The 12,707-nt window shown below is 41.2% G+C and overlaps 1 long non-coding RNA gene across 1 annotated transcript in view; it reads left to right on the forward strand.

Annotated features, from left to right (window-relative positions):
- LOC142656366 (uncharacterized) overlaps positions 1 to 12,399 on the forward strand; it is a 38,601-nt gene extending 26,202 nt beyond the window's left edge. The window contains exons 3-4 of the long non-coding RNA XR_012849663.1: positions 11,512 to 11,636; positions 11,972 to 12,399. This is a non-coding gene — a long non-coding RNA (uncharacterized LOC142656366). The remainder of the gene's footprint in view (positions 1 to 11,511; positions 11,637 to 11,971) is intronic.
- Positions 12,400 to 12,707: the final 308 nt, after the last annotated feature.

The raw sequence follows: 12,707 nt of genomic DNA on the forward strand, positions 1-12,707 counted from the left end.
GCAAAATTTGAAAAGTGTCTTTTTGGAGTTCAGGAAGGTAATTTCTTGGGGTATGGTCTGTCTCCTCATGATTTTCGTATGGACTCCACTATGGTTCAGGCAATTTTTGATTGGGTCCAACCCACTTCACTAAAAGCTCTGCAGAGGTTCTTGGGTTTTGCGAATTATTACCGAAAATGTATTAAAAATTTTTCCTCCATTGCCAAACAATTGACGGATCTTACAAATGTGGGTTCTGACATTGTAAATTGGAAACCTAGTGCGGTCTCCGCCTTTGAAACCTAAAAACAGTGTTTTATAGAAGTGCCTGTACTTGTTCAACGTGACCTTTGTAGCCGCTTTATTGTTGAGGTTGTTGCCTCAGAAATAGGTGTGGGGGCTGTGTTGTCTCAAGGATCTTCTGCATTGACTAATTTGAATTATGATATAGGTAATTGTGAGCTTCTTGCTATTAAGTGGGCCTTTGAAGAGTGGCGCCACTTTCTACCATAAAAACGTGACTTTTTTTAGAATCAGCTTAAAGACTCAATACCAGACAGGCTAGGTGGGCCTTGTTCTTTACCAGATTTGACTTTATTGTAATCTAAAGACCCGGGTCTAAAAATGTCAGGGCCGACGCATTATCCCGAAGTTTCTGTTCCTCACAGATCCGCAACCTTCATCCTGAACCTATTTATCTAGGTTCATATCGCCTGATCTTGCAACTGAGATTAAAGAATGCCAGCAACTCGCTCTGCAAACCATTTCTGCTGGGAGATTATACCTCCTCAGTTCAGGTTTTGTTTGCTCAATGAGTTACATGATTCTGGTTTTTTTGGCCATCCAGGGATAACTGGTACTAAAAAATTAGTCTCGCGGCTCTACTGGTGGCCGTCTTTGTCTCGTGATGTGAGTTCCTATGTCTCTGCTTATGATGTCTGCGCTCGCGCTAAGACTCCTCAAACTCGTCCTATGGATGAACTGCTTCCATTGTCTGTTCCGCAGAAACCTTGGTCTCACATCTGTCTATGGTCTTTATCACCGATTTTCCTCCTTCTGAAAGGAAAACTGTAATTTGGGTTGTGGTGGACTGGTTCAGTAAAATGTGTAATTTAATTCCTTTGCTTCAACTTCCTGATTCCAAAACTCTGTCTAAATTATTTATTGATCAGGTAGTTCGTCTGCATGGTATTCCGGAAAATATTGTCTCTGATAGAGGTGTACAATTTGTGGCTAACTTCTGGAGAACTTTCTGTAAGAAACTTGGTGTACAGTTAACTCAAACCTTGGAACAATATCTTAGGTGTTATGTTGCGTATAAACAGGCTGAATTGATCTCGTATCTTCCTTTAGCGGAATTTGCTATAAATAATTGCCACCATGTTTCTCTCGATACCGCACCGTTTATCTGTAATTATGGTTCTCATCCTCGTTTTGGTTCATTTTCCACCTCTTCTAGTGATAACCCTGAGCTGGAAGTTGAATCAAATAAACTGTGCACAGTTTGGGCTCAGGTTCCATTGAACCTGAAGAACTCCCAAGTTATTAAAAAGAAAAATGCTGACAAAAAATGTATGGTGGGTCCTGTGTTTAGTGTGGTTCAAAAAGTGTGTCTTTCTAATAAGAATCTGCGACTGAAGGTACCATCTCGTAAGTTTGCTCCTAGGTTTATTGGTCCATATGAAATTGTTGAAGTTAACAACCATGTGCCTTTTGTTTGGCCCTTCCTCCTTCTTTTAAAATTCATGAGTTTTTTCACAAATCCCTCCTTAAAAAAAAAACAAAACACCATCTAATCCACTCAAACCCCCCCCCCCCTCCAGTTCAGGTAGAAGGAGATATGGACTTTGAGGTTCAGAGGATTGTGGACTCCAGAAGGATAAGAGGATCAGGGGTACTCTCCAGTGCTTGGTGCACTGGAAGAGGTATGGACCAGAAGAAGGAACTTGGGTTTCCTCCTATTCAGTACATTCTAATCGTTTCGTTAAAGTCTTTAATTTGAAATTACCTTTGAAACCTAGGCTGAGGTTTAAGGGTCGGGTGGCCCCTCGTAGAAAGCGGGTACTGTTAGGAAACGTCCGTTCCTTTAAGATTGCCATAACTACTAGTCTAGCTTCTGGGCGGCTCTGGTTTTAGTTGCAGGGTCTATCCCACTTCTCTGTCTTTCTTCCTATCAGATTGAAGGGTGGAGTATTTAAATCTGGTTTGATTCTGTCTTCTTTGCTTGTGATTCTCCTTGTTTGCATGTGTTTGATCAAGCTCCTGATTATAGCCTGTACCTTTGACTATTTGAACTTTTGGAACCGACCTCGGCTTGTCTCTGGATTTACCCGTTGCTTACTGATTTGGACATTCTGCTCCCGGCTGGTTTTGATCTCTGCACTTCCTGATATCCTCTAGCTTTGTGATTTGGACTTTCTGTTTACCCTCAGGCTGTCTTGTTTTCTGCTCTGGTATTGCCTGCATTGCATCTCTTATCCAACACTGAACTCTGTTAAAACAACCTGGGTTCTATACTGCAAAGTCCAACCTGCCTTGCGGTGGGCTCTGGTCGGAAACCATAGAGTAGCCTTAGACTCCGTTGATCAGGGTTGTGATGGGGTTGCGGATTTGTTTGCACGCTCATTCCTGACTGTCCCCTGCAGCCTTTGGGGAATCTCTCACCTAGCAATTCCATAAACTTTCCCCCTGGGAATTGCTCAACTGGTGATTCCATAACAGAGACTATGTGGTTGGGCCAGGGTAAGGCAGAGGAAACAGGCCAGAGTGCATCTAGTCTTCAGAGATTTTTGAGGAACACAGCATACACTAAACTATATAAAGCCCTGTTCACATCACATTTTGGTCCTGTGTGTATGTTTAGAAAGCTCTTATAGCACATGTTAAATGTGTCCATAGGGCTCCATTAGCCCGACAGAGGCCAAAAGAGTGTACTTTTGGCCTCCATCGGGCTTGTGTACATTGGTATTCCTTCTTTTTGGAGGATGGAACAACATAGTATACTACGCTATTTCATCGTGAGGGATCCCGCAAAAAATAGTATACCGCACGGTATATGATTTTTTTTAACATGGAACCTTATGTGTGACAAATTACACTGTATGGCATCCGTCACAGGTATACGTTAAATGTATACCTCTGGGAGCTTTACCAGGTCCAGAATTCCCGGGAAGAGCATCAGGTAGCGCTCGGCCCGTGGATTCCGGCCCTAGGGCAGTGCCTGACATCACTTTCCACATATGAACAGTGATGTCAGGGGTTTTCAACTACGGAGTCCTTGCCCGGAGCATCAGCAGGGGACTCCGGGACTGGAGAAGCCCCTGACGTTACTGTCCATATATGTGGAGTCTGTAATTTAAAGCCCCTGACTTCACTGTGCATATATGGCCACTGACGTCAGGGGCTCCTCCAGTAGCAGACTCCCTGGCCAGATCGTTGCCGACGCTGTTTTTTAATCTCTTAACGTCACTGTCCATATATAGATAGTGACGTCAAGGGCCCTCCCAGGACAGGAGTCCTCGTCCAGATCTCTTGTGAAACTCTGGCCGGGGACTCGATAGTTTAAAGCCCCTGACATCACTGTCCACATACACTTCCTACGTATATCCCCGACCGAAGAAAAAAACGTTTTGCACTTAGCACTTTATACTGAGGGTCGGTTATGGAGAGTGAACATAGTGCTAGTGTGATCAATAAGCAATCTATAGTTTCTGTTGGGACAATTGACATTATTTTGTATATATGTGTGTGTATATATGTGTGTGTGTGTGTATATATGTGTGTGTGTATGTGTGTTTATATGTGTGTTTGTGTGTGCATGTATATATAGTATGTGTGTGTGTATGTGTATGTGTTTTTGTGTGTGTGTTTTTGTGTGTGTGTGTGTGTGTGTGTGTCTGTGTGTGTTTGTCTGTGTGTGTGTGTTTGTCTGTGTGTGTTCGTGGCAGAGCTGTGTGTGCGTAGCAGAGCTGTGTGTGCATAGCAGAGCTGTGTGTGTGTGTGTGTAGCAGAGCTGTGTGTGTAGTGTGCACGTGCATCGCTGATCCTTCAAAGCCACTTATCAGCTGTTTTGAATATTCAGCGGTGAGCACCCACACACACACACACACACACACACACACACACACACACACACACACACACACACACACACACACACACACACACACACACACACACACACACACACACACACACACACACACACACACACACACACACACATCTCCCCCAAACATGCAACTGAACCAACTGCTTGTTGGGGCCTCTAGTATTTATTGTGGCGAAGGAAGAAGAGAGAAGTTGCTGTAGCTGAGTATATTGACAGCGTCCATTATTAAGGCGTGGCTTAGTGTTAGCTGTTGCAGAGGCTAGCACTAACCACTCATTATTACCCAGGTACCCACCGCCACCAGGGGTGCTGGGAAGAGCTTGGTACGATCCAGTATACGACCATCTTTTGTAATTGTCGGGTACTGGGGCAGCCACAGGCTGGTATTATGAGGCTAGGAAGGGCCAAAAACAGTGGCCTTTCCCACCCTTGTAATGCTAGGCTGCTGCTGCTGTGTTGTACCTGGTTGGTTATGAAAATGGGGGGGACACATCGTTTTTTAAAAAATATTTTAAAAAAATTAAATAAATAATAAAAACAAATGACGTGGGGTCCCCCCCATTTTTCATAACCAGCCAGATACAACACAGCAGCAGGCTAGCATTACAAGGGTGGGAAGGGCCACTGTTTATTTGATAAATAATGTATGTGACTGCGTGAGTGACACAACAGAAAAACGCGAAATGTTATGCATACATAAATAACATAACGTCTCCATAGTCTGCTGATATATTTTGTTAGATCTTCATTCGGATGCTACATGTCAATTTCTAATATGACTATATATATGGGTTCTAAACGAGTAAACAGGTTTTTCAAAGATATGATAAAGGACCTAAGCAAATTGAATAAAAACTCAAATGATTAAAAAGCACAAAAAAGGAAATAATAACAAGTGATTATTAAATTCCCCAATATAACTGGCACATTGTCAATGGTCAAATAAACGCTGCGAAACCCATTGCCTCGTTGAGACCTTTGGGTTGCATGGTGCTGAGTCGCCAAATCCATTTGCATTCACATTATAATAGTCTTTTTTTTAAGGTCACCTCCCCTTATGCCAAGATCAATATGATCAATTCCTTTCACTTTGAATAGTTTGTGATCGCATTTATGATGCAATCTAAAGTGTTTGGGAATGGTTTTAAGTTTCTCAATGTCCCCCACTTCTTGCGCTCCCTTTATGTCCCGAACATGTTCCTATAAAGGATTTGCCAGGCACAGCTTCTGTGTCTACACCCATAGGTAATCAGTCTGCACCTGCTTCTATGTCTGTGAGACTGACTCCATCTTCCACCACTCAGGATGGCAGGCTTAGGAGTAGGAGAGCCTATCACAGCCTGGCCAGACGGAGCTAGCTCCCGCCCTCTGTCTAGTTATACCTGCCTTTCCTGTTCCTCCTTGCTTGTGATTCTTCTCGTTTGTTTCCTGGCCCTGCTGCAGCTTCTTGAACTATTTGACCTTGCTTCATATTGGCCCTGGCTTAATGACTACTCTCCTGCTCTGCGTTTGGTACCTCGTACACTCCTGGTTTGACTCGGCTTGTTCACTACTCTCCTGCTCTGCGTTTGGTACCTCGTACACTCCTGGTTTGACTCGGCTCGTTCACCACTCTTGTTGCTCACGGTGTTGCCGTGGGCAACTGCCCCTTTTCCCTTGCTTCTGTGTACCCTTGTCTGTTTGTCTGTCGTGCACTTATTGAGCGTAGGGACCGTCGCCCAGTTGTACCCCGTCGCCTAGGGCGGGTCGTTGCAAGTAGGCAGGGACTGAGTGGCGGGTAGATTAGGGCTCACTTGTCTGTTTCCCTACCCCCAGCATTACAGTTCCCTTATTCTAATTCTCAATTCTCTGGTAGTCATCCCAATATTGATTTGGGTGCATGGGCAGGTTGCATAGTAAATTACCCCTTTAGGCCCCATGCACACGACCGTGCCCGCAATCACGGCCCGCGATTGCGGGCACGGCCGGCCGCTGACTGACAGCCGCATTTTCGGGCCGTGCTCCCATACAAAGTATGGGAGCACGGCCCGCAAAATGCGAAAGAACGGACATGTTCCATAATTCCCGGAACATTTCCACGGCACTGACACCCTTCCGTAGTACTACGGAAAGGTGTCAGTGTTCAATGAAAGTGAATGGCTCCGTTTTTGCGGACCGCAATTGCGGTCCGCAAAAACGGAGGTTTTTTGCTGTCGGGGCCTTAGTAATACAACTAATGGGCCATGTTATTTTAAATGTTTGTATATTATCAGAATCATGAAAGGTCAATGCCTTTTCTATGTTAGGACAGCTGATGCAAGTCCCACATGGTTTACAGCCCCATTTAGGATTTGGTGTATCGAAGATGTTTTTTGTTTTATCTGGACAGAGGTGGCTATTAACCAAGGTGTCTCTCAAGTTTTTAGAGCGTCTTACGGTCATGGATGGACGGTCTGATACAAATTTGGACAGAATAGGATTTGTGTGTAAAATGGGCCAATATTTCAAGAGGGTTTCACGCATCATATCCCATCTAGTATTAAATGTAGATATGAATCTTACCTTGTCTGTTGTTTGATGTTGAATTTTTGGTTGAAGCAATTGATTTCTAGGTGTTTGTTTTGCTCTATTAAATGCTCTTTTTATGCAGCGTTTGCTGTAACCCCTTTCAACAAATCTTTGTTTAAGATCTTCAGATCTATACATAAAATCTTCCTCCGTTGAGCAGACTTTGCGCATTCTCCAAACTTGCCCAATCGGTATGGCATCTACTGTCTGTCTCGGATGAGATGATGTAGCATGCAGGAGTGAATTAGTGGATGTAGGTTTACGGAATAGATCTGTTTGGATAAAATTGAAATGATCACGTTTGATTGAAATGTACAAAAAATCTATTTCCTGTTTACTCAATTTTTATGTCAATCTGATATTTCTATCATTGCGATTCAGTTGTGAAATGAAATTGTTTAATAGGTCTGGTGACCCCTGCCAGATCATGAAGATATCGACAATATAGCGGGCCCAGAAGAGGACCCGCTCCATTGACTCACCATGATCTGACAGGAAAGGTCCCTCTCCCACAGCCCCAGGAACAAATTCGCATATGAGGGTGCACATGCCGCCCCCATTGCAGTCCCCTGGAGCTGTAGGTAGAAGGACACATTGAAAGTAAAGAAGTTATGAGCCAGAACAAAATCCAAACAGGTAAGTAAAAATTGTATCATATCATCATCAATGTCGCTCATCTGCAAAAAATATCTTGCCGCCTGTATGCCATTGTGATGGTGGATGTTGGTATATAGGGATTCCACATCACAAGTAACAAAGATAGTGTCAATGTCAAAGCAGATGTCATCGAGCTTTGATAGTAAATCTGCCAAATTTCTTAAATAAGAGGGTAGGCATTCTACCATTGGTTTCAGGTAGAAATCAATATATTTACAAAGCTTTTCAGTTAATCCTCCCCTACCTGAGATGATAGGCCTTCCTGGTGGATTCTGAGTATCCTTGTGGATTTTGGGGAGGAGATAAAGGGTAGGCACTGTCGAGTCGTCTGGGATCAGAGTTTCTGCTATAGCTTGGGATATTGTACCCTCATCAACTGACTTTTGAATGAGACATTGGAGTTGTGAGCTAAAAGAAAGAAGAGGATTATATGTCAGCTTTTTAGAACATGTACGGACTCTTAGTTGTCTATTAGCTTCTGCTATATAAAGTCTACGAGGCCAGACTACAACATTTCCTCCTTTATCGGCTGGTTTGTATACAATATCTTTGAGGGACTTAAGTTTTTGAATACTTAGCCTCTCATTCCTTGTGAGATTGTCGTTCTGTATACCTTTATGTATTGACCGCCAATCAACGGATACTGTTTTAACGAAGAGATCTATGGCGGGGCAACTCAAAAGGGGAGGAAATTTAGTTCACTTTTTCCTTAGACAATCTGGGATCTTACCTGAATAAGGTGTGTCTAATTCTCCTGCAAGTTCTTCCAGAACTTTTATAGTATCCTTTTCCATTTTTGTCATAAAGATTACATCCTCCTCCTTAAAATTCCATCTCTTAAACATCAGGGATCGGGCAAAAAGTTGAAGATCCTTTATGGCTACAAATAAATCAAACCCCGATGTGGGGGAGAAGGTAAGCCCCTTTTTTAGTACATGCAAATCCCATGGGAACAGATAATGAGGGGAAAGATTAATTACCTTGAACTCTGATTGTCCAGGATTGTGGGTGTTGGGTTTGCTATTTTTATTTTTGTTGTTGGAGGAGTAATTATACTCTTTTTTCCTTTTTCCATTCCATCTGACATTACCATTACGGAGGGTCATTTGGTGCTGTTCACCTTGTGAAGACAGGGATGATATTGAGGATGATCTACTCCGTGGCTCAGACACACTCCTTCTATTCCATTTATACATTCTTTTTAATTGAAAATCACTATTGTCCCTTGAGAATTTTTTTATTTTTGTATGTTGTATTTCTTTTTTCCCAAATGGGATATTGGGATTCCAGTTGGTTGCCAAATATCATAACCGCCTCAGGAGATATAGATACCTTCAGTTGTTGTTGGAGAAACTCCAATTCAATATCAATATTGGCAAGGGATTTCTTATTTAGACCAAGTTCCATCATTTTGTTCGAACACATATTACAATTCTCTTCCCATTCAGTAATAAACAATTGGTCATCAATGGGGAAGGAGGGAAATATTTGAACCCTTAATCCTCTAGGAATCAAATTTCTCTGTAAATAGTTCTTCGGGAAATCCTTGTTCCACCAGATTTTCATGCGTTTATGGGCAAGGCTTTTAATGGAATTCTGCAACTCCGTGGCATTTCTTTGACCATTGACATTAGTGGACGTGGACTATTCATTAAAAACATTTACATAAGTACATACATACATGACCACATATAGTAGTTAGTCCGTTGTTTATGCTCCCATATAAAAGGTAATCTCATAGATTGTGCCCCCAGGTTTGGTGACTTCGCTACAAAGAAGAAAAACTAAAAAAAAACTCACATAAGATGTTCCCACGAAGATCTGAACGGTCCCGTCACTTTTCTTCTTACTGCTACTTGGCGACGCTCCCATTCACAATAACAAAGCGGTGGGCGCAGATGACGTAATCAAGTGAGCGTGACATGATTATGTCATCTGCACCACAACGCATTGTTATTGTGAATGCTCGCAGCGCCAAGTAGCAGTAAGATGGAAAGTGACGGGACCGTTCAAATCTTCGTAGGAAAGTCTTAGGTGAGTTGTTTATTTTTAATCTTTTCTGTGGTTCGCCGGGTACTGATGCCAGACCGGTGCGGCGTCTAAACATATTACATGTGTAGGCGGGGAGTGTTGCAATGAGGAGGGGTGCAGCTTAGCTAGAGGGGGAGAAGTGGCTTGCCGCAAGGGGGTGAAGAATGTTGCAGAGAAGGGTTGCGTGGTATTGAAATGTACGGTGTGTTTGTCTCAACCAGGCTAACCATTCTTGAATATGTGAGAAAGTGCTGCTAAAGTTCTAAGCCTTGTTAAGTCCTAGGAAAAGAAAAGAACATTAAAAAAATGATGCAAACATAAAGAAGACATATAGAAAATGTGAAATAGTAACTATTTTGTGTGGTATTACTATCTGTTTTACAAGCAGATACATTAAAATTTAAAAAAGCACACATTTTGGCAAATTTTCTCTAAAATTTGTTTTTTTTTCATAAATAAATATTGCATTCATCAATGCATGTGTATGTGCATGTATGTATATATGTGTGTTTGTATGTATATATGTGTGTATGTATTTATGTGTGTATGTTTGCATGTATGTATGTACGTTTGCATGTATGTATGTATGTTTGCATGCATGCATGCATGTATGTATGTTTGCATGTATGCATGTATGCATGCATATTTGTTATGCATCTATGTATGCATGTATCTATGCATGCATGCATGTATGTATGTTTGCATGTATATATGTGCATGCTTGTATATATGTATGTATGTATGTTTGCATGTATGTATGTATGTTTGTTTGTATATATGTCTGTATGGCCATGTATGATACTGTCTGCTGGCGCCCTGTATCTAAGTCAACTTCACGGCAGGCTTCTATACATGGTATAACAGTCAGTATCACACATGAAACTGAAACTAAGCCTACGACATGTTTTATTTCATTTTTTTTTTTATTTCTTTTTTTACAGGTTTGGTGTTTGGACTACGTCGGTTTCGAGGACTACTTAGATGACGCTTTTTTTTCTACAGTAAAAGGGTAATGAGGGTTGTGTTGGGGGTGCTTTATTTCAATAAAATATTTTATCTATATCTTTGTCTTTTCTTTTCAATTTTTATTACTACCAGTAGTAATGGCCGCTGTCTGAGTAACAAGGTCCATTACTAATGGGAGGCTTAGTGTTAGCCGGTGCAGAGGCTAACACTAACCACCATTATTACCCCGGTACCCACCACCACCAGGGGTGCCGGGAAGAGCCAGGTACGATCCAGTACCCGACCATCTGTTGTGATGGTCGGGCCCTGGGGCGGCCGCAGGCTGGTAATATGAGGCCTGGGGAGGGCCAAAAACAGTGGCCCTTCCCACCCTTGTAATTCTAGGCTGCTGCTGCTGTGTTGTATCTGGCTGGGTATAAAAATGGGGGGGACCCCATGTCATTTTTTTTTATTATTTATTTATTAATTTTGAATTTTTAAAAAAAAATACATGGGGTTCCACCCAATTTATCATAACCAGCCACATACAACCCAGCAGCAGCAACCTAGAATTACAAGGTTGGGAGGTGCCACTGTTTTTTTCTTTTCCCAGTCTAAGATTACCAACCTGCGACCGCCTCAGTTCCCGACCATCTTTACAGATAGTTGGGTACTGGATCGTAGTCATCTCTTCCCAACAACACTGTTGGCCTTGGGTACCTGGGTAATAATGGGGGTTAGTCTTAGCCTCTGTACCAGCTAACACTAAGTACCACCTTAGTAATGGACATCAATCTGTCAGTGTCCATTAGTAAAGTAGTAGGAATAAAACTTTCATGGAAAATACACAGATATAGATATAACATTTTATTAAAATAAAGCACCCCAAACTAAAGAAGAAAGCTGCACTTTCTAAGTAGTCCTCTAATCCAACGTAGTCCAACAACCGAACCTGTCAAAAAAATAGAAACATCTTTCTAACTTATAAAAAAAGGAAAACAGTTTTTTTCCCTTTACTGGGTCCAGCACTGAAGACGCAATGTCATCGAGCTTGCCCCTGTATCTGAGCATATAATGTGTGATTCTTTCTCCTAAGCCACTGTATGTAATCCTATCCATAGGTATAAGGTCAAAGTGCTATAGTTATGCTGTCTCATACACACATAGATATATATAAACTGTATTTCTTTTTATTGGGAGAGCCAGTTTATTAACGTAACTTTTACCTCAAATTCCGACAGGTACTGAAATACTGAAGCCGACAGATACCAGGTCTTCAAGAAATCACAACCTGCGTGTGACAGCTACTTCAGGATTCACACATCCCCGAAACTCGCTTCTTTGGCCCATGACTTACATGTGAATGGTAAGTTACCCATGGTTACATCCTAGTGGCATTATGTTTCTACTTTTATACTGCCATCGCTACAGTTGCACCGCAAAGGTGCCCACTAAGCTTCATAATTATTTAATTTAAAAAAATAAACTTAATTTTTTAGGTAGATTGATACATAGATAGACAGATAGATAGATAGATAGATAGATAAAAAATTGTGATATAATTGTAGTGTGTAGGGAGATTTTTCATTTATTTTATTACTTGTTGTATTAATTATAATCCAGGGAGGAATGCTATTTTATATATTTTTTTTAATAGAATTGTATACAGATATTCTATATTTCATCAAACTCTATTTATAGTAAATACGTCAACTAAGACAAAGGCTGAGACAACGAGTTAGAGAAGCCCATCCTGGTGATGATTATTGTTTCCAGAATGATCCAACATGGGCACCAGGAGAACCAAGGTCAACTTCTGAACCAGATCCGGAAAACAGGCTTACCAACTTAGAATGATGTACTTGTCGTAATTTCAGACAAATGAAGACTGTTACGGAAAGTTGTTGTGAAGTGGATATTTTACAACATTTGATGGAAACAAGTCTTCAATGCTTAACACAAAATCAACAATTTGAAGCTATTTGCCTTGATGAGGTCGATCTGATTAGAATCCTAAGTATTACTACCAACTATACCGGTCGTTCCTTGGATCTCTCTAACCCACGGTTTGTTATTAAAATAAAAAGAAATATCTTTTGAACTGTAAAAAATATTTTGAAATGAATGAAAGGTTGTAAATGAAATGTGATACATTGAGTCAAATCAATAATAAATGTTAAAAATAATAAGGACATTGGTTTTTTTTTTTAACCCCTTAGTGACCAGCCCATTTTAGGCCCTAATGATCAAGCTATTTTATTCGTTTTTCTATAGTCGCATTCAAAGAGCTATAACGTTTTTATTTTTTCGTCTACATAGCTGTATGAGGACTTGTTTTTTGCGGGATTAGTTGTGCTTTTTAATAGCTCCATTTTTGGGTACATATAATTTTTATATTAACTTTTATTAACCCTTTTGGGGGGATTTTAAAAAAAAC

This window comes from Rhinoderma darwinii, chromosome 6, assembly GCF_050947455.1.
Source record: "Rhinoderma darwinii isolate aRhiDar2 chromosome 6, aRhiDar2.hap1, whole genome shotgun sequence".
NCBI classification, from domain to species: domain Eukaryota; kingdom Metazoa; phylum Chordata; class Amphibia; order Anura; family Rhinodermatidae; genus Rhinoderma; species Rhinoderma darwinii.